The following is a 22,187-nucleotide window of genomic DNA, read 5'->3' as shown; positions in this document are numbered from 1 at the left end:
GAGGACAGATTGAGACATCCAGGTTTTACTTTCACTGAAAGCAGTGGACGTAAGGAAGACAGAAAGAGACATCTGGGTTTTACTTTCATTGAAAGCAAATGAAGTAAAACCCGAATGTTTTAATCTGTCCTCCTTTTTCTGGAGTCCACAGAATAAGGGCTACATGTCTGTTCTCGAAAAACATACAAACTGTTCAGAATCTATCAGATAGGGATCCTGCAGGGCCATTTGGCCCAGGTCTCACCCAGAGAAAGGGCTTCCATCTGGGAAAAATGTTTATTTTAATACTGAATATTAAATCCCAGAATCTCCTAATTTGTCCTGGTCCAGGCCTGTGTGATTGTCTGAAAGGCCCTGGAACTGTCTCGGTTAGGTAGGAAGAATACTGAGAAAAACTGAAAAACAAACATGAATTCTGTTATGTTTAAAAAAGAGAAAGGTAATTCTAAAGGCCATCAGTGATATCCTTTAATCTTGTTCTTCTGTTTTCCTGAGACACATCTTGGTCCTGATAGATAAAGTGTTTCCAAGTATTTCCAGGTCCACCCCACCAATGGACCAGTTTGAAAACTCTGCAGTTTTGCACTTGGATCTTAGTTGGTCCAGATTCATAATGGTGTGTGTGTGTATATATATATATATATATATATATATATATATATACACACAAACTACATGTAGGCTAGACCTCAGTGAAAAATGAGGTTTCTCTTTCTCGCAAACTCACCGGGAACAAAAGCTGCTATAATGAGTAGCCCGAGGTTTCTGAACATAACTTATGGTTCCTACGGAGCCACAAGTGATGGCTTTTCTCCAGATTTTGTAGCGACGCCCTCCATAAAAAAAAAAAACACCCAACCCACAAAAGAAGAAAGAAAAATAAATAACAGTGGGAGCTCTAAGATCAGCTTCCTTCATGTGCCACAGGTTTTTCAGATTTTATGATAAGGAGACCGATTTAGTGAGATCTTTGCCCATAATTGCAGTCGGTGAAGCAGGCCTTGTCGGTTCCTTTTATACTGAATGTTAGAAACAAAACAGAGAAAACTCACTTATGAAAATGGTTAAAGCGTTCCTTGCCCTTCCTCTGTGGAAAAGAATCTCCGCTTGGTCTATTGTCTCTCTATTCAATGAGTCATTGTGAGAGATAGGAGGAACCACGGTGCCTACATGCTCACACGTTGACTTCCACAGCAACGCTGGTTTCCTAATACACAAGCTGTTAACATTTTCTCCTTAGGTAAATATGTCGTGTTTGTGGATAATTATGTCGATGAACTGTATGTGGCCATTAGGACGTAGGTGTACTGCAGGAATTCCCAAAGCTGTTCTGGGGGAACCCTAGTCAGTCAGGTTTTCAGGATATCCACAATGAACACGCATGAGATTGATTACGTACCTCCTTGGTATGTAGATCTATCTTATGGACCTTCATTGTGGATATCCTGATAATCTGACTGGCTAGGGTTATCTCAGGACAGATTTGGGAGTCACTAGTATACTGGGATCCAGAGGAAAACAGATTTATATAACTGACAAAGAACTGTCGTGATGGTTGGGTAAATAAGGGAGAAGGGACAGGAGAGTTACGGAGGATTAAAATGGTGAAAAGATCTGAGCAGGTGTGAATAAAAGCTCGGGCACTATAGTCTCAGTAGGTGTTAGTTTCAATTGAGTTGGAAAGTAGAGAATGACACTATGACAAAATTCATCACCGTTCCCGTCCCCGCGGGAAACCATCTTCATGTCATTCTTTAAGGAGAGGGAAGAATCAGAGTATGAATGGCCACAACCACCGACCCGCAAGCTTTGCTTTGAAGAATGCTGGTGTAGAAGGACCGAGGTTGAAACAGACACTACAGAATGACAGTCTCTGGTATCCAGAGCAGATATTGTGATGTCATAATGCCTCATTCCACCAGTGCCTAAGAGCCAGTCACATCAGTGATGTCACAATGGCTTCATTATCCTTGGCTCACATAAGAATCAGAGTATGAATGGCCACAACCACTGACCTGCAAGCTTTGCTCTGAAGAATGCTGGTGTAGAAGGACCGAGGTTGAAATAGACACTAGAAAATAATATGGGATTATTTCCCGCGGTTATCCGCGGGGACGGGAACAGTGATGAATTTTGTCACCGTGTCATTCTCTATTGGAAAGCCACAGGAAGAAGAAACTGCCAGGCACAAAAATCTATTTCCTAAATTCTTTTTTTTTTTTTTTTTTTTTAAATATGAACTAATTTTGTTTGATTTGATTATGTTTAAATTCACTGTATTGCACTGTTAATAATTGAAAACTAATAAAGATTTATTAAAAATAAAAACCTAATTCTTGATGATGAATACCAAACTGATCTCACCGAAAACTTTTATTCCCTGTCAAAGTACTTCAGCCCTGCTCTGGAGAGTCCACCTTTTGTGGGTAAGAGACTACCATAATTCAGTCTCTTTGCTTTTGTAATCTCCCACCCCCAACCTGAGGTTTGCAACAAATGTTCAAAACAGTGCAAAATTGTGATGGGTGAGTGTGTGTGTGAATCAACTCACCTCCTGTCATTAGGGCAGTTGATAATGTACTGACCTTCCGGAAAGCAGTAAAGATGCTTCTTTTCATGGACCGGATCAATTCTGGTCTCAAACGTTGACAGACCTTGCTTCAATGTACCTTACCTCAGAACACTGACTCCATCTAGTCCGGCGACCCGCACTCGCGGAGGCCAAGCCAGATGTTCCCTGCTGAGAAACCTTGTTTACTCGTATCCCACAATGTGATTTGCGAGAAGGTGTGCATCCAACTTGCCCTTGAATCCCGGAATGGTGGTCTCCATCACGACCTCCTCCGGGAGAGTGTTCCAAGCGTCCACCACTCGTTGTGTGAAACTGAATTTCCTGATATTTGTCCTGGGCCTGGTGCCCCTCAGTTTCAGTCCATGACCTAAGGTCTGATCCGGCGAAGCCATTTCTTATGTTCTTATGTTCATCCTTTTTATATCTTTTTGAAGGTGCAGCCTCCAGAATTGTACACAATATTCTAAATGAGGTCTCACCAGAGTCTTATACGGGGCATGAATACTGCCTTTTTCCTATTGGCCATACCTCTCCCTATGCAACCTAGCATCCTTCTAGCTTTCGGCGTCACCTTTTCAACCTGTTTGGCCAACTTAAGATCACATACAAGGTGTCCAAATGCATATAATTTCATCAAGCGCTGTCACACCCACCCTCCATCCCTAACACGCTCCCCTAAGCAGAAAATATATATACAGTGGTACCTCAGAATCTGAACTTAATCCATTCTAGAACCCCGTTCGAGTTCCAAAACGTTCGAGTTCTAAGACAATTTTTCCCATTGAAAATAATAGAAACTGGATTAATCCGTCCCTTGGTCCTACAAACTCAGATTTTCAAATAAATTTAACAGTAAACACGCTGGATTTGTGGCATAGACAGCAAGATCGGTAACGGCAACTGCAAGCGGTGCTCAGCCAAAGCTTCCCTCTGACACGAACCGCCCAGGCAGAAACAGGAAGCTACGTCAGAGGGGAAGCTTTGGGCTGAGCAACGCTTGCAGTTCCCGTACGTTTGGATTCCAAAGCAGCGTTCGGATTCTGGGGCAAAATTTAATTTAAAAAAATAGTTCAGATTCCAAGTTGTTTGAGTTCTGGGGCGTTCGGATTCCAAGCCTTCATAGACTTCAACGGATTCAGAACACCACGGCTAAACTAATTTTCGCAAAAAGCAAATTTGACCACGTCTCCCCGCTTATGTCTAAGCTTCACTGGCTCCCAGTAATCCTTAGGGTCCACTACAAATGCGCCTGCTTAACCTTCAAATCTCTACACGGCATCCTTCCTCCCCTTTTTCCACTATCCTGGAACTCCTCGAATCCCAACACCACCAGATCCACTCAAAAATTCAAACTATCCTTCCCCTCTTTAAAAGGCATATCCCATTCAGGAAAATTAGGGACATCCATCGTCTTCAGGATCACCGAACTGTGGAACAACTTTACTGCCCCGCTTCGGAGTCTAGGCTCCCTCCAGCTCTTCCGAAAACATTTGAAAACTTGGCTTTACTCTAAAATATAATTGACCTCTCCCTATTCAATATACTAAGTCCCTCTAAACTTTCTCTTTACTAAGTCCTTCTACTTTCGTTGGAGTTCCTTCTATATCTATTCCTGTAAACCGTGTTGAGCTCTACTTCTGTGGAGATGATGCGGTATACAAACTTAAGGTTTAGTTTAGGTACCACTGTATATATATTTTGCATGAAGTGTGTGCACATGCAAATTGGCCATTTTACCATGGCATGCCAGCACATGTCCTGCGGTAACGTGTGGTAAGCGTAAGCTAGCGCTTACTGCAGTTTAGTTAAAGGACCCCACGTCTCCATGGCAGACTCTCTCTTGCACATTTGCAAACAGTGCTGCATATGTCTTGCAGCTATAGAAATTTGTGGTAGCAAATTATCAGATTTTTCTCAGATTAATTCTCCTTTTTACCACTGGGTTTCCTTACCTTTTTCTGGGAGGTATATACAATTTTTATTATTATTCATTAATTAATAAGGGGGTCCATTAGAGTCCTAGCTCTGTTTATAAATCCCTTTTCCACTCTCCTGGTTTCTATATTGCATTCACGTGTTTCGAGGCTTGGTCCAGTTGTCGGTATGGGGTTGGCACAGCCAGCATCGACAGTTAAGCTAAACAGTGGTGGGAGTGGCATATGCGAAGGAGATTATAAAGATGTTGTACCTTCATCACCTTCTTGTACTTGAATTGTAAAACAGGAAGCGAACAGGGGAATGAATGGTTATGTTTTTGTAGGCTGCATCTACCGGCTGAACTATCTAAAAATATGAATCCAATTAATTAACTTGCCGGTTTTCTTTGCCAGCTGCAAACTTTTCAGGCATGCTCTGGTATCTGCACAAAGCACTCTGTCATACCCTATCGCTGCATTAATAAATTTTGCAGACTGTGCTAACATGCCTTGTTAAAAAAAAAAACCTCAATGTGACAAGTTTTAGGGATATACTTTCTATTCAGTTTCTGTGTCACCAGGAAAAGAAACTAGTAATTTATGAGCAGTGATATTTCTAGACTGATTGCCCCATTAATAACTAGCATACATCACTGGAAAGCTGAGACTTTTAAGGTTTATGAAATTCATATTTTGGCATGTGTAGTTCCAGAGGATGATATTTTAAATAATACTATTTTTACAAAATAGATCTCGTGATTTATAAGACCTCATAGTATACCGAGTCTTGAGCCTAAGGCAAACTAAAAATCGGACCCAAATTTCACTGCAATGCGTTGCCTTTGTTCATGTTTAGCAAACGTGTAAGTCACAGACACCATTCCAGTTCCACCAAGGTCACTCCCCTGGGCGTGTCGCAGCCGAAGCGATGAGGTGTTTTCTTAAAGTGTTTCAAATGTTCAAGCCACACAGATCAGACAAATATTTCCGTTCTTTGTCCGTTCTGCTCCATTTCCTGCCCGTGCTTTGGTGCGTCACATCTTCCTAAGATCAAGTGCAGTGTTTCTGGATGACAAATGAGAATTCCACTCTGGCGTGTGTTACCACAGTGTCAGGACGTGTTAGTGTGTGGTCTGGAGCAGACATCACTGCTTTCCTCTTAATGTTCATAGGGCGAGATCATAGTATTAATCTTTTCTTTTATCTGCTAACGGCAACTGTCTGGGTTTGAACTGAGATATCATGAAAGATTCAGAAAAATGGTTTGCCTGAAATAATTTATTTATTTATTAAAAAATGTATATAAGAACATAAGAAGTTGCCTCCGCTGAGGCAGACCAGAGGTCCATCTCGCCCAGCGGTCCGCTCCCGCGGCGGCCCATCAGGCCCATTGCCTGAGCAATGGTCCCAGACTATCCCTGTAACCTACCGCTACTCTTATCTGTACCCCTCAATTCCTTTATCCTCTAGGAACCTATCCAAACCTTCTTTGAAGCCTTGTAACGTGCTCCGGCCTATCACAGCCTCCGGAAGCGCGTTCCATGTGTCCACTACCCTCTGGGTGAAAAAGAACTTTCTGGCATTTGTTTTAAACCTGTCTCCTTTTAATTTTTCCGAGTGCCCCCTTGTACTTGTGGTTCCCCGTAATCTGAAAAATCTGTCCCTGTCTACCTTTTCTATACCCTTCAGGATCTTGAAGGTTTCTATCATGTCTCCTCTAAGTCTCCGCTTTTCCAGGGAGAACAGCCCCAGCTTTTTCAGTCTGTCAGTATATGAGAGGTTTTCCATACCTCTTATCAGTTTAGTTGCTCTTCTCTGGACTCCCTCAAGTACCGCCATGTCCTTTTTGAGGTACGGCGACCAATACTGGACACAGTACTCCAAATGCGGTCGCACCATTGCACGATACAGTGGCAGGATGACCTCCTTTGTCCTGGTCGTGATACCCTTCTTAATGATACCCAACATTTTGTTTGCTTTTCTTGAGGCTGTGGCGCACTGTGCCGACGCTTTCAAAGACGTGTCCACCATCACTCACAGGTCTCTTTCAAGGTTACTTACCCCTAGCAGTGATCCTCCCATTTTGTAGCTGAACATCGGGTTCTTTTTCCCTACATGCATGACCTTGCATTTCCCTACTTTAAAGTTCATTTGCCATTTTTTGGCCCATTCTTCTAGCGTCGTTAGGTCCTTTTGCAGATCTTCGCAGTCTTCCATGGTTTCAACCCTGCGGTAGAGTTTGGTGTCATCCGCAAATTTAATAACTTCGCAATTTGTTCCCGCCTCCAGGTCATTTATAAATATATTGAACAGGAGCGGTCCCAGCACCGACCCCTGCGGAACTCCGCTCGTGACCCCATGCCAGTCTGAGTAATGGCCCTTCACTCCAACCCTCTGTTTCCTGTCTGCTAGCCAGTTTTTGATCCATCGGTGGACCTCCCCTTGCACCCCATGTCTCCACAGCTTTTTAAGCAGTCTTTTGTGCAGTACCTCGTCAAAGGCTTTTTGAAAGTCAAGGTAAATGATGTCAATGGATTCCCCTTTATCCACCTGTCTGTTTACCCCCTCAAAGAAGTACAATAAGTTTGTGAGGCATGACCTACCCTTGCAGAAGCCGTGCTAGCTCGACTTTAGCTGTCCATTGTTTTCTATGTGTTCACAGATACTGTCCTTAATCAGTGCTTCCATCATTTTATATATATACTGCATACAACTATACGGTTTCCATGTGACATACATAGAATCTTGGTTCCCTCCGATTATCACATATAACATAGACATATCAAGACAACATCGTGGTTATAACACAGTAGATGATGGCAGGAAACCACCAATTGACCTTTCCAGTCTGCCCAGCAATTTCTGTCTCAACAGCCAGCCATAGAGCATGAAAACATGTAAGATATCAAGTTTCAAGTTTAATGGTTCTTTTGATTAATCGCTTAATCATAATTCAAAGCGATGTACAATTTAAAATACATTCAGTGGGAAACAATACAATACAAACTTTAAATAATAACATAATATTAAAAATGGTTCAACATATTCATAACATAAGGTAAAAAAGGGGTGTGAAATACAATTCATGATAGAAAAGTAGAACAAAAAAGGGGAAAAAAACATGAGGAAGACAAATAACAGTAGAATATAATAATTAAAACATCGGTCTAAGGATTAATGGATTAAATACCAAAAGGCATCTTTAAAAAGGAATGTTTTTAGATTACTTTTAAATTTTCCCAGATCATGCTCATTTCGTAGAAAAATTGGAAGGGCGTTCCAGATCTGTGGAGCAGTTACTGAAAAGATGAACTGCCGTCTTGTATTAATGATCTTAAATGAGGGAATGGTTAGTAAATTTTGCTCATTAGATCTTAAAGTTCTACTTGGATTGTAGGGGATTAATAGTTTATATATAAAAGCTGGAGTTTTATTGAGAAGAGACTTAAAAGTGAGCAAACAGAGTTTATATGTTATTCGATGAGTGACTGGGAGCCAATGTGCATCTTTTAAAAGAGGAGTAACATGATCAAACTTTCTAGAATTAGTTATAAGTTTAATAGAAACATTTTGAATAATTTGAAGACGTTTGATTTCATTCAATGATATTCCTTTAAAGAGTGCGTTGCAGTAGTCCAGTTTAGAAATCACCAGCGAATGGATAAGAATATTTAATGATTTGGCACATAGAAATTTTGAAATTGCTCGAATCTTACGTAATCTATAAAAAGTGGTTTTAACAATAGTACTGATGTGATCATGAAAATTAAGTTTGGTGTCAAAAGTCACCCCTAAAATTTTTATACTGTTAACTAATTGTAGTGGGATATTTTTTTATAGTAATAGGAGCAATGAGAGTGGAACTTTCTTTCCATGGGAATAACATAACATTAGATTTTTTGATATTGAGGGCCAATTTGTTCGTATTTGGCCAGTGATAAACTAGGTCAAGTTTCTCACTAATCTCTTGAATATCAGACATTTTATTGGTATCACTCTCCGCTCGAGAAAGGTTTTGTCATCTTCCTTCACAGCAAATAGCACATAGTCTCTCATGATCTGTTGCCTGATGTGGACAAATGCAAAGTGATGCACATTGGGAAGAATAACCTGAATCACAGCTACCGGATGCTGGGGTTAGCACCAAAGAAAAGGATCTGGGTATCATTGTAGACAATACGATGAAACTTTCCACCCAATGTGCGGCGGTGGCCAAAAAAGCAAACAGAATGCTGGGAATTATCAAAAAAAGGGAAGGTTAACAAGACTAAGGTTGTTATAATGCCTCTGTATCGCTCCATGGTGCGACCTCATCTGGAGTATTGCGTTCAATTCTGGTCTCCTTATCTCAAGAAAGATATAGTGGCGCTAGAAAAGGTTCAAAGAAGAGCGACCAAGATGGTAAAGGGGATGGAACTCCTCTCGTATGAGGAAAGACTAAATCGTTTAGGGCTCTTCAGCTTGGAAAAGAGACGACTGAGGGGAGATAGGATTGACGTCTACAAAATCCTAACTGAAGTCGCTGTTTATAGAATATGGGCCTTCATGTTTAAATTGCCCATCTTTTCCTTATCCCTTATCAAATTTGCTTCTGCTCATCAACATATTCTCGTCTCCGCCCACCTTCAGATTCACTCCTCGTGCCACTCATCCTGTTTTAGTGTCTCCTTAACCCTTTGTTTCAAACTGTCCTTCCTGAAATTTAAATAATTGCTAAACAGCTATTTCTCTAACTGTGCCTTCCAACAGTTTGACCCCCACCCCCGCTTCTCCCATAGCCACTTGTTTTTTTGGCCTTACAGCAGTGGCTCCCCCTGGTCTCACCTGTGATACATTTCTGTGCACTCCCCCCCCCAACCCCTTCTTCCTGTATTTGATTACTTTGGGCTCCTTTTACAAAGGTTTGCTACGCTAGCTGAAAAATTACCGCCTCTTTAAAAGGAGGCGGTAGCGGCTAGCGTGCGCAGCATTTTAGCACGCGTTAAAACCGCTAAACTAAACTAAACGAAATCTTGGGTTTATATACCGCACCATCTCCACATTTGTGGAGCTCGGTACGGTTTACAGGAATTGTAATGAGAAAGGAACTCCAAGGAAGGGAATGGGTGAAGATCAGAGAGGGAAGAGTGTTAGCGGGCTGGGATGTCAGAAGAGGAGGGAGTGTTAGGTTTTTGAGAAAAGCCAGGTTTTCAGATGTTAGCGCACCTTTGTAAAAGGAGCCCTTTGTCTCCCCTCCCCCCCCTTCTGTTTCCTTGCTCACTTTCTCTTATGGGTTGTTTGGGGTCGTTGTTGTTTTTTTTTAATCACATAGATGTACAGTACTCCCCCGAAATTCATGGGGGTTCCGTTCCAGAAACACCCGTGACTTTCGAAAAACCGCGAATACGGTTTTTCAGGCAGGAGAGGGCAGCTGGGGTGCCAGCAGCTGCTTAAATTGTACTTATGAAGCCGGGCATATTTTCTGACCGCCTCTTCCTGGTTCTAAAGCTATGGTTACACCAAACAGGAGCTGCTTTGACACGCTATCTGGCATATCAAAGCTGCTCCTGATTGGTCTAACCATGATTTTAGTACTAGGAAGAGGCGGTCGGAAAAAACCGCGAATTACTGAGTCCGTGAATTCGCGGGGGGGGGGGGGAGAATCACTATATTTACTGTTTGCAGCCTATTAAAAAAAGATGAAATATGAAATCCAGATGTCATGACATATCCTGACAGTTTAAACAGCAAAATTGTTTGCAGCACCAAAAACAGTCTTTCTGCAAATGCTGTTGAATTCCATATTTACAGATGAAAATTTGACAAGCGCTGAATGCTGAAATGATAAGCAATTATTAGACTGTGAGTGTCGGCAAATAAAACAGAAAGTTTGTTAAATATGTAGAAGAAAGCATGTCACAGTCTTCATTGACGCATCTTTACACTGGCCTCTGTAGATCCTCTATTTTTGGCGGGGGTAGCAAGAGCATTTCACATTGTTAAAGACAGTTAATGGCTCTTCTTTATCTTTGCGTGGGAGGTAGATCAGACCTCATTATATACACTTCCCCATCTGCATTCACGGTGGTTAGGGGCAAAGCCGGCCCGCGAAGATAAAAAAATATGCGAATAATATTTGAGCCGGTTCTGGCCCTAAGCCCCGCTTCCCCTGGCTACTTTAAGCCCTCAAAGCCCCCCCCCCCCTTAAGCCTTACCTGGTGGTCTAGTGGGTTTTCAGGCAGGAGCGATCTTCCCACGTTCCTGCCCCGTGCAGATCGCTCACAGGAAATGGCTGCCTTGAGCTCCCGTCGTCTCTCGAGCCATTTCCTGTGAGCGATCTGCACGGGGCAGGAACGTGGGAAGATTGCTCCTGCCTGAAAACCCACTAGACCACCAGGTAAGACTTAAGGGGGGGGGGGGCCTTACAGGGCTTAAAATAGCCCGAAAAAAGAAAAGGAATTTTAGGTTTAAAATCGTGAATAAGTGAATCCGTAGATACGGAAACCGCGAATACGGAGGGGGAAGTGTAACCACAGGGCTAGCTTTGGTCTTTGCAGCTTGACCAGCATCCCTGTAGTGATTAAGCAACATTTGGCCACTCTCTCAGCCCCCAACATGTTGGCACCCAGGGTGCCCCCCCCCCTTACTGTGTCGCCGAACAGGAGTGGCCTAGTGATTAGAGCAGCAGCCTCGGCATGCTGAGGTTGTGAGATTTGTTCCCACTGCAGCTCCCTGTGACTCTGGGTAAGTCACTTAACACTTCGCTGCCTCATGTAAACGCTTCAGCTATATAAACCATATAAGAACGTAAGAATAGCCATGCTGGGTCAGACCAAAGGTCCATCAAGCCCAGTAGCCCGTTCTCACGGTTGCCAATCCAGTTTCACTAGTACCTGGCCAAAACCCAAGGAGTAGCAACATTCCAGCATCTCAAAGAATAGCAAGATTCCGGAACCCCAATGAAAGCAACATTCCAGAGCTGAGATTGTGATGTCATAATTCTTCATTCCACAGTGCCTCAGAGCCAGCCTCATCAGTGATGTTACAATGGCTTGATTGTCCTATACTTGGCACACGTAAGAGCATGAGAATAGCCATACTGGGTCAGCCCAATGGTCCATCAAGCCCAGTAGCCCATTCCCACGGTGGCCAATCCAGGTCACTAGTACCTGGCCAAAACCCAAGGAGTAGCAACATTCCAGCATCTCAAAGAATAGCAAGATTCCGGAACCCCAATGAGATTGTGATGTCATAATGCCTCATCCGAGCCAACCTCATCAGTGATGTTACAATGGCTTGATTGTCCAATACTTGGCACACGTAAGAGCATGAGAATAGCCATACTGGGTCAGACCAATGGTCCATCAAGCCCAGTAGCCTGTTCTCACGGTGGCCAATCCAGTTTCACTAGTACCTGGCCAAAACCCAAGGAGTAGCAACATTCCATATAGAATCCCAAAGAATAGCAAGATTCCGTAACCCCAATGAGAGCAACGTTCCAGAGCTGAGATTGTGATGTCATAATGCCTCATTCCCCAGTGCCTCAGAGCCAACCTCATCAGTGATGTTACAATGGCTTAACTGAGTAGCAATATTCCATGCTACCAATCCAGGGCAAGCAGTGGCTTCCCTTATGTTTTTTTTAATAACGCACTACAGACTTTTCCTCCAGGAACTTGTTCAAACCTTTCTTATAGAAAAAGCAGTAATTCAAGTCCCATCCTCTTTACCTCTTTTTTGTAACCAAAAAATCCTTGGAGCAATTCCCCTGCCCTCTTTCCCCTTGTGGAACGGATTCATCCACACTTGCAACTAAGATGGAAAAGTGCTCCTTGGTAAGTAGTTCCTGATGCTGAGAGCTTGGCCATGGTCCTTTTGGTAAGTAATATGGTAGGTAGTATTTTTTTGTTGTTGTTCAATAATTTTTATTGACATTTAAATAGATCATACATAAATGAATACAACATTATAAGATAACATGAGTCATATGTATGAGAAGAGAAAAGGTAGCGAAGAGAAAAAAAAAATAAGCAGCAAAACAATATAGCGATATAATGGCAATTAACAATTAATCCATAATGCTATCATAGGTACAACGAAAAGGATAGTATTTTAAATAGGCGCAGACAACATCCTAAGCAGATGATCGTTAGAATCCATTGATCCAATGGCATAGCGAGGGTGAGAGGTGCCCGGAGCAGTTCTGCCCCTCCTCCACCCTCTTGTCCACCCCTCCACTCCCATCTGCTCATTTCCCGCCCCTCCTGCCACGCGTGCGGGCCCTTTCCCTTCCCCCGTATCTCTTTAATATTCCCGACGTGAGGGAAGGATAGAAGCTGGGCAAGGGTTCTGCTGCACAGGGGGATGGGAGGGACGGAAGGATAGAAAGATGCTCTTGGTCCGGCCCCTCTGTCAAATTTAAGAACCCATTGTGGCCCCCAAATCAAAAAGTTTGCCCACCCCAGGTCTAGCCCCCCCCCCCAATAAATAAATTGAAGTGATCTCCAGTGACATGCATCAAACTGGCTCCATAGAAACATGAAGACTGAGGTGGTCCTGTGTAACAATGGCAGGCAGAAAGGATCCTGCATGCACGATGAGGCCATTCAAAAGCTTCTAGTACTTACTAAGCTGGAGAGGTTTCCCTGCCTGGCTCTGTCGGTGACGTTGCCCATGCTGTGTGGACTTGTTCTCCAGCTTGCCCTCAGATAATACAAGAATTCCAGTGAATTCTTTCTTCTAATCCCATGCATTAGCGCTTCAACTTCCCTATTCATGAAGGCCATTACTGGTGCAAGAGCATTGAGTGAATGGCACTCAAAAAATCAGTATCCACACGCCACCAAAGGAGAAAGCAATCTCAATGACAAACTACGATATCCTATTATATTATAACTAGTTGTTTAGCCTGTTACATTAACGGGTGCTAGCAGCCATTCTCCCTTACTTTTACCTCCTCCCTGTCCAGCAGCACCCCCACCCATTCCCTGCTCCCCCTATATAGCAGTAGCCCTTCTCCTTTTATCTCCCCCTGTTCAGCATCACCCCATTTCCAGCTCCCCATATCCAGCAGTAGCTCTTCTCCTTTGCAGGAGCCCTTCTCCCTTCCTTTTACACCCCCCCCTCTCTCCCCCCCCTGTCGAGCAGCACCTCTTCCCTGCTTCCCCTATCCAGCAGTAGGCCTCCCTTCCTGTTACCTCCCCCCCTGTCCAGAATCACCTCTTCCCTGCTCCTCCTGTACTGCAGCACCCCCTTACCTGCTCCCCCTGTCCAGTCCGGTGATCTCCAGCCATCAGGCTGGCTCCTGCAGGGAGTCTAGTTCCTGTCCGGTCCCCGCCAGGCGTGGGAACCTGCTCCGCCCCCTCCCGACCTGCCGGGAGTATTTGAATTAGACCCGGCGGTTCCTGTTGAGGGAAGCACTCCTCACCGGACTCAGCGGTGAACTCCAGCCATCGGGCCGACATCCGCCTTGTTTTTTGTTTTTTTTTAGTTGAAAGTCGCAGCGGTGGCTCCTCTCATGATCCCCACCTGCGTCGGAAGTCCGACGCAGGCGGGGATCGTGAGAGTAGCCACCGCCGCGTCTTTCAAAGAATCGTAAGCCGCACTTCCTTTGTGTCGCTACAGCTCACGGAAAACCGGCGCACACTTAGGAAGTGCGCATGCACGACTTACCATTTTATTATATTAGATGTAGTGTGGCAAATGAGAGGCAAACTTGAGACCTGAAGATCAGCTTAAAAAAAAAAAAACTAAAGTAAAGTTTCATTATTAACATTTTGTCTATCTCACTCATGCATGTTACTTTAAAGATAGGTTGACAAAATTTTGTGGAGATTTTGTTAGAATTTTTCCTGATGTCTCTAGAGCTACGCAACTAAGAAGGAAAGAATTTTTGAAATTAAGAATAAGAGTTCTAGCTCTAGAGGCATCTTTTTATTTAAAATTTCCATGCAAATGTCTTGTCAAATTATAAGACATTGAATACGTATTTTGGGATCCCATTCAACTGCAACAATTTCTAATAGCTCGAGAACAGAAATGAGTTTTCCTATTGTTTTAATGATTCATTACTGAGAAAATGGTGGATGTAAGATTCCCAATAGTAATTGAATGGTTAAGATTCATTTGAATCAAGAACCAATTCTTTGTTTTCCTTATTTTTGTTAGTTGGAAAGTCGCATGTCTCCCCATTATTTGAGGGCTTGATAAGGAATGTTTGTGTTGTATGAATATTGTCAAAAAATTGTTGTAAGAAACCTTTATCCTTGATATATTTTGATATTGTAAATCATTTAAATTTATAAATTAAAAAAAAAACCAAAAACAGTGGAGAAAAAAAAAGCCTCAAAAACATGACAGCCTCATACAATAGTGTTCAATAGCTGCCTATTTTTATATCATCGTCATAAAAAAACACAAAACCTTCCACTGACACGCCTCATCTTCAGGGCACAAAACTGAAAATATACTGACCCATATGCCCAGCATCCATCAATCATGCAACCCAGATATTCAGGTGGCCAGTGGTACAGAATAGCACACAACCAGATGCAGGTGCAAATCCTACTTGTTGCCAAGTAACATCAATAATTGATTGCTGGCACCTAATTATTGCCGTTAATTGGTTCTTTAACCAATTACGTTATGTGTATATCACACCTAAATCTTGGCACACAAATGTGAGCAGCTTTAATAGAATCTGGAGGTAGAATTTCTAGGCCCAGGGTCTTTTTAAAGCAGAGACATTTTAAAAGCCTTTTTAAAGCACAGAACCATTTTATCCTAAATGTTTGACCCAGGATTTACCCAGAATTGCTATGGGCAGAGAAGGGGGGTTGAGATACAGTTTTTAATGTGATGTGGGCAGATATGCATTCAACACAACTTACACTAAAACCTTAAAGAAAATAAAGAAAAAATATTTAATGAGACTTTTTACACTGTTTCTGCAGTTGTTTTATGTCCATTTCTCTTCTCTCCCCATGCACCATCTCTCCCTCCCCTCCACGTCCATTTCTCCTTCTCTCCCCACGCACCATCTCTCCCTCCCCTCCACCCATGTCCATTTCTCCTTCTCTCCCCATGCACCATCTCTCCCTCCCCTCCACCCTTATATCTATTGCTCCATCTCTCCCTCCCCTCCACCCCATATTCATTTCTCCTTCTCTCCCCATGCACCATCTCTCCCTCCCCTCCACCCTTATATCCATTTTTCCATCTCTCCCCATGTACCATCTATCCCTCCCCTCCACCCCATATTCATTTCTCCTTCTCTCCCCATGCACCATCTCTCCCTCCCCTCCATCCCATGTCCATATCTCCTTCTCTCCCCATGCACCATCTCTCCCTCCCCTCTACCCTTATATCCATTTCTCCATCTCTCCCTCCCCTCCACCCCTATATCAATTTCTCCCTTTCTCAGCACTCTCATTCCTCTTTCAATACAATTCCTTTCCCCCACCCCATTCACAATTAACTCGTTTTGTCTAATTATTATGTATGTTACCTTGTAACCCATTCTGAGCTCTGTCTTGCTTTAACAGGTCAACGGCAGTTCCTACAGCTGCCTGCCACTAACCCAGAAGCTTCTCCTAAGTCGCATCCCGCCTGTGACACAGCAGAGGAGAGGCTTCCGGGTTAGCAGCAGGCAGCTGTAGGAGTTGCTGCCGCTAACCCATTGAAGCAATAGAAGAGTCGCAACTACATGGTGAAAGAGACACATGTGGCTCATGAGCTGCGGGTTGCCGACCCCTGTCCTAGGCAAACATTCAGCTGTGAGCCTCCGTCAATTAACTTTTAGGCCTCTCCAAGATTTTGATAATTAACTGTCAGGATCATCCAAAGATCAGTCTTCTCAGAACAATCCCATAAACTACCCAATTGGACATTGTACTTTTAAATTTTACATTTCAATTTATATATTGGAACATAAGAACACAAGAATAGCCTTACTGGGTCAGCTCAATGTAATGTAATGTAATGTAATTTATTTCTTATATACCGCTACATCCGTTAGGTTCTAAGCGGTTTGAAGAAAATATACATTAAGATTATAAATGAGAAGTAAGAAGGTACTTAAAAAATTCCAATGGTCCATCAAGCCCAGTAGCCCGTTCTCATGGTGGCCAATCCAGGTCCCTAGTACCTGGCCAAACCCCAAGGAGCAGCAACATTCCAGAATCTAAAAGAGTAGCAACATTCTAGAACCCCAAAGAGTAGCAACATTCCATGCTACTGATCTGGTGCCAGCAGTGGCTTCTCTTATGTCTTTCTCAATAACAGACTATAGACTTTTCCTCCAGGAAATTGTCAAAACCTTTCTTAAAACCAGCTACGCTGTCTGCTCTTGCTACAACCTCTGGCAATGCGTACATAATAAAGACAATTTCCAAAAGCCATTTATGTGGGTAAACGGGCAGCTTGCAAATTACAAGAAAAAAGGAGAACTGATTTTCCACGAAAGCAAAGCAAAAATCCCAAAGTCCCATAAATGGAGAAAGAACTTACTCTGTGGGTAAAGTACACACCAATAGTTCTTTGAGTTGGTGCGGCTGTCAGGATGTATTTGCTTTGACTTAAGCTGCTGTTTGCTGCTCTACAGAAGCTGTCACTCTAGGCGACTGCCTAATGGCTTTGCATACTCTGGTGAAAGTGGAGCACTGAAAAGGTTAAAAGGCGGCTTGATCTTCCATAAGGACACATTTAAACGAATGAGGCACAGCAAGATAGTGTGAGCATAAATAAAACAGTTGAGGGTCAAATAATGATTGTCATTCTCAAACAGGAATGAACAGATCTAAAGTAGAGCAGATTTATAGGCTATGTGTGAAATAAACCTTCCATTGAGAGGATGTGGTCATTTCCTGACCCCTGCCTCCCTTCTCATAGCAGAGAGGAAGCCAAAAGGAATGTGATTTCCCCTTCATCTTGTTTCAACAGCATTGCAAATGCTGACACAGCGTTCATTCAGTGGGAAGAGGGAAGCTTGTCAGATCAGTGCAGAGTATTGGTTGGCATTTCTTCAGGTGAATTAAAGAAATGAAAATATGCCCACTGGCATAGTAAGAGGGGTGCGGGGTGGGGCAGTCCGCCACAGGCGCGGTCCTTGTAAAGGACCCCCTGCCGCGTGTGTGTGCTCCTTCCCTTCCTTTGTACCTCTTTAATTTTTCCTGTGTGAGCAGCATTACGAACTCACTGCCCGCGTCGGTGTCGCCTCTCTCTGATGTCGCTTCCGGGCCCCGCGTCTAGGAGGTGATGTCGGAGAGATAGCCGACACGACGCGGGCAGCAAGTTTGTGCTGTTGCTCTCGCCTGGAAAAATTAAAAAGGTACGGGGGAAGGGAAGGGGGCACGCGCAAAGCAGGGAGGGATTGGTAAGGAGCAGGGTGGAGGCCAGAGAAGAGGGTACCGCAGTCCCGGGCACCACGTATTCTCACTAGGCCACTGTATGTGCCATTAATACAGTGCTCCCCTGAAATTCGCAGGGGTTCCGTTCCAGGAGCACCTGCAAATTTAAAAAACCCGCAATAATTGGAGGCGGTTTAGGGGAGGCGGGAGAGGGCTGCAGGGCCGGCGTTCTCTTTATCTTCACGCCGTGCAGGCTGCCCAATTTCAGTGATGCGCTCTGTTTTGGGCTCACCCCTCTCCTCTACTTTACTGCAGAACTCCTGGAAGGGAAAGGTGCAGTAGAACAACCTTGGGTGCTGGAGAAAGCGGCTGCACGGCGTGCTGGGTATTCGCAGCACGGGAGAGAAGCATGCGGGGTAATAGGAAAAACAGTCTATTTTTGAGGAGGGGAAAAAAAACCGTGAACGACTGGGGCTGCGAACACTGAACCGTGAGTTCGCGGGGGACTACTGTACACTGACTGGCAAATGAAGCTTCGACGGAGAAGATTTGAACCCAGAAAGCACAAAGGATGTGCTATAAGAGAAAATCACGTAGCCTGATAGAAAATTTTCCCTTTCACAGAGGGCTCGGGTTCTCATACAATGTGGGTCCAGAAAGCCGGCATCGAAGATGAGCAAAGTGGTGTGGTAGCCATGTTAGACCACTTTTAACGGTAATAAATGCGACAGAAACACTAAAACAGAGCAAAGAAGGCATTGCTTTGAAAGCGAATCCAAAAATATATTATTAGTCCAATAAAAAAAGGTATAATCTTCTTTTCTCTTTTGTTTCAGTTTTATGTATTACCTGCATCCAAGTTGAAATTCTGGCCTGTGTGTTCCACGATTCAACTTAACCTCGGCAACAAAACGGCCGTGAAAACGCCGAAGAAAGCCCTTTAAGGTAACTGCTGCAGTCAGAAACGATTTCTTTAATTGCAATCGTTAAACCATAGAAACCATAAAAATGATCATGCTGACATTTAGCAGAAATTATGCACTTGCTGGCAGACGGTGAATGCACAACTCTGCTATTCATATGTTTTCAAAAATTATAGATAATATTAAGCCATTCATCAATGTGGGCTACCGTAAAGAGTTTTTATTTTAATGTTAAATCCCAGTTATTTGTAACCAGGTCTCATTGCATAGAATGGAGCTTGTGCTAAAACAGTGCATGTTAACGTAAAGTGGCACATCTTAACTTTTAGCTCCTCACAATTACTCGTAAGCGTGCGAGGACAAAGGTGCGCCAACAACCGAGAGTGGACAACTGAGCGCAGGGCTTAATCGTGGCGAAGAAAACCCGTATTTTAAAGGGCTCTGTCAGGGGGTGTGGGGGGAGGACCCCCCACTCTACTTAATAGGGATCCCGCTGCCTCACGCTGCCATGTTGGGGGTGTGTGTGGGAGATGTAACCCCCCACATTATACTGAAAACTTAACTTTTTCCCTAAAAATCAGGGAAAAGGTTAAGTTTCCAGTATAATGAGGGGGGTTACAACCCCCCAAATCCCCCACAACGCCAGTGCGATCTCTATTAAGTAAAGTGGGGGGGGGGTTTCCCCACCAACACCCCCGTTGGAGCCCTTTAAAATATGTTTTTTCTTCAGCGCGATGAAGTCCTGCGCTCAGTTGTCCGTGCTCGGTTTTCGGCGTGCCTTTGTCCTCACGCGCTTTTGACCCGTCACCATGCTCCCTATATGGCAAAATATTGTCCTTATGCTTCTGGGCTGAGGGGGAAAGGCGGAGGCTGTGCTATAAATCTTCAAGCAGTGATATTCATCCATTAAACCAGTATATTACACACTAGTGTGCCACCCGAGATTTCAGGTGTGCCGCGAGACACCGGGGAGGAGAAGTGGTCGCGTTGTGGGTAACCAATTCAAACTTAGAGGGATCGGAGCCCTGATGAAACCCAGTATAGGGTGAAACATGTTGGTGATAGATCCCTTTGAATGCACCACCTCAGCTAAGTATTAGCTTTATAAGAAGATTATTTGCAAAATAGTCAGAGCAAAGTTCTATCTTTATAATAGATTATAAGTGACCCGGTGAGGATCTAATGTGTAAATCAAACCACTATTGAAACTACAATGGAGTGGATGGTGGCATTTCTGAGGGTCTGAAGACTAATTTATTTGAGTGGATTGACTGGTGTTGGTGTACGTCAATGCATTGACATATGCATAGTTAAGCTCACTATAACACTGGTTCTTTATCACTTGTGGAAGTTACATATTAGAGGAGAGTAACAGCAGGGGAGAAAAAGGCAGGAGTAAGCGGAATAGACTTAGTAGATAAAGACAGGTTGTTCACCCTCTCCAAGGTAGGGAGAACGAGAGGGCACTCTCTAAAATTGAAAGGGGATAGATTCCATTTGAACGTAAGGAAGTTCTTCTTCACCCAGAGAGTGGTGGAAAACTGGAACGCTCTTCCGGAGGCTGTTATAGGGGAAAACACCCTCCAGGGATTCAAGACAAAGTTGGACAAGTTCCTGCTGAACCAGAACGTGGTTAGGGGGCTGGAAAAGTTGCCTTACAGTGAGAGATTAGAGAAACTGGGCCTCTTCTCCCTTGAAACGAGGAGACTGAGAGTGGACATAATCGAAACATTCAAGATAATGAAGGGAATAGACTTAGTAGATAAGGACAGGTTGTTCACCCTCTCCATGGTAGGGAGAACAAGAGGGCACTCTCTAAAGTTAAAAGGGGACAGATTTCATACAAACATAAGGAAGTTCTTCTTCATCCAGAGAGTGGTGGAAAACTGGAACACTCTTCCGGAGGCTGTTATAGGGGAAAACACCCTCCAGAGATTCAAGACAAAGTTAGACAAGTTCCTGCTGAACCGGAACGTACGCAGGTGAGGCTGCACTCATTTAGAGCACTGGTTTTTGACCTAGGGGCCGCTGCGTGAGCAGACTGCTGGGCCCAATGGACCACTGGTCTGTCCCATCAGCGACAATTATTGTGTTCTTATGATAACCCTAGGCTAGGATCAGATGGTCCAGCCAGAGGTCCATCGCCAGCTCTTCAATGTTAAGGATGCTATCTCTTTTTCTTCAATCCCAGGTGGTCCCCATTCTGGCTGTTTCATCCTGGGACCTGCTGTCCTCTAAGGTCAGCCCTGTATCGCAAGTGTGATCACTTTGCAGCTAGCTCAGCTAAAAGCGATTGTGCTTAATTGCTGTTTTCTAGCTCAAATGAATGTTTTTTAACATAGAATCACAGATATTAAAATTCCGATACTGTCCGGGCTCATAGCATCATGTCCCTTATTTATTTCAATAAACATAGTGCATCCTTCTTTAGCACAAGCAGTGCTGAACTAAACCCTGCCTAAAGTCCAGAGATAGCCTCCCTCCCCCCCCCCCAGCACGCTTCCTCTGCTTCAGATGTATCTGGAATGCATTAGTTTGGCTGAAATCCAGTTGGGTGCCAGAGCTTTTTTTGCTGCTTTACTGATTAACAGACTGTTTTCTTAGAGATCAAAAAGCCAAGCCAAGCTTTAGAGAAGAATAAAAGAAACAACGGAAGAGGGAGAATGAGAGTTGAAGAAAGGAGAGGGCTAACACTTCAGCAACTTGGAAGTCATTTTGAGACCATTTGTGTTCTTTTTACTATACTATTTGATCATTTTCCTTTCAACCATCCCGTGATTAAGTTCCTGTATTCCTTCAATTTACTACCTGAAATAGAAAGGCCGCTTTCTGGAGAAATTAACTAGAGAATGACACGGTGACAAAATTCATCACTGTTTCCGTCCCCGCGGATAACCGCGGGAAACCATCTTCATGTCATTCTTTAAGGAGAGAGGGAAGAATCTGAGTATGAATGGCCACAACCACTGACCCGCAAGCTTTGCTTTGAAGAATGCTGGTGTAGAAGGACTGTGGTTGAAACAGACACTACAGAATGACAGTCTCTGGTATCCAGAGCAGATATTGTGATGTCATAATGCCTCATTCCACCAGTGCCTAAGAGCCAATCACATCAGTGATGTCACAATGGCTTCATTATCCTTGGCTCCCAAAAGAATCAGAGTATGAATGGCCACAACCACTGACCCGCAAGCTTTGCTTTGAAGAATGCTGGTGTAGAAGGACTGAGGTTGAAACAGACACTACAGAATGACAGTCTCTGGTATCCAGAGCAGATATTGTGATGTCATAATGCCTCATTCCACCAGTGCCTAAGAGCCAATCACATCAGTGATGTCACAATGGCTTCATTATCCTTGGCTCCCATAAGAATCAGAGTATGAATGGCCACAACCACTGACCCACAAGCTTTGCTTTGAAGAATGCTGGTGTAGAAGGAAATAGATACTAG

The 22,187-nt window shown here is 43.7% G+C and overlaps 1 long non-coding RNA gene across 1 annotated transcript in view; it reads left to right on the top strand.

Moving 5' to 3' along the window:
* The window catches only part of LOC117349308, a 41,440-nt gene that overhangs the window by 4,518 nt on the left and 14,735 nt on the right, over positions 1 to 22,187 (top strand). The window contains exon 2 of the long non-coding RNA XR_004537129.1: positions 18,650 to 18,758. This is a non-coding gene — a long non-coding RNA (uncharacterized LOC117349308). The remainder of the gene's footprint in view (positions 1 to 18,649; positions 18,759 to 22,187) is intronic.

Source organism: Geotrypetes seraphini, chromosome 15 (genome assembly GCF_902459505.1).
Source record: "Geotrypetes seraphini chromosome 15, aGeoSer1.1, whole genome shotgun sequence".
NCBI lineage: Eukaryota > Metazoa > Chordata > Amphibia > Gymnophiona > Dermophiidae > Geotrypetes > Geotrypetes seraphini.
The sequence above is the reverse complement of the archived record's forward strand: the minus strand, read 5'-3'. Positions and strand labels throughout refer to the sequence as shown.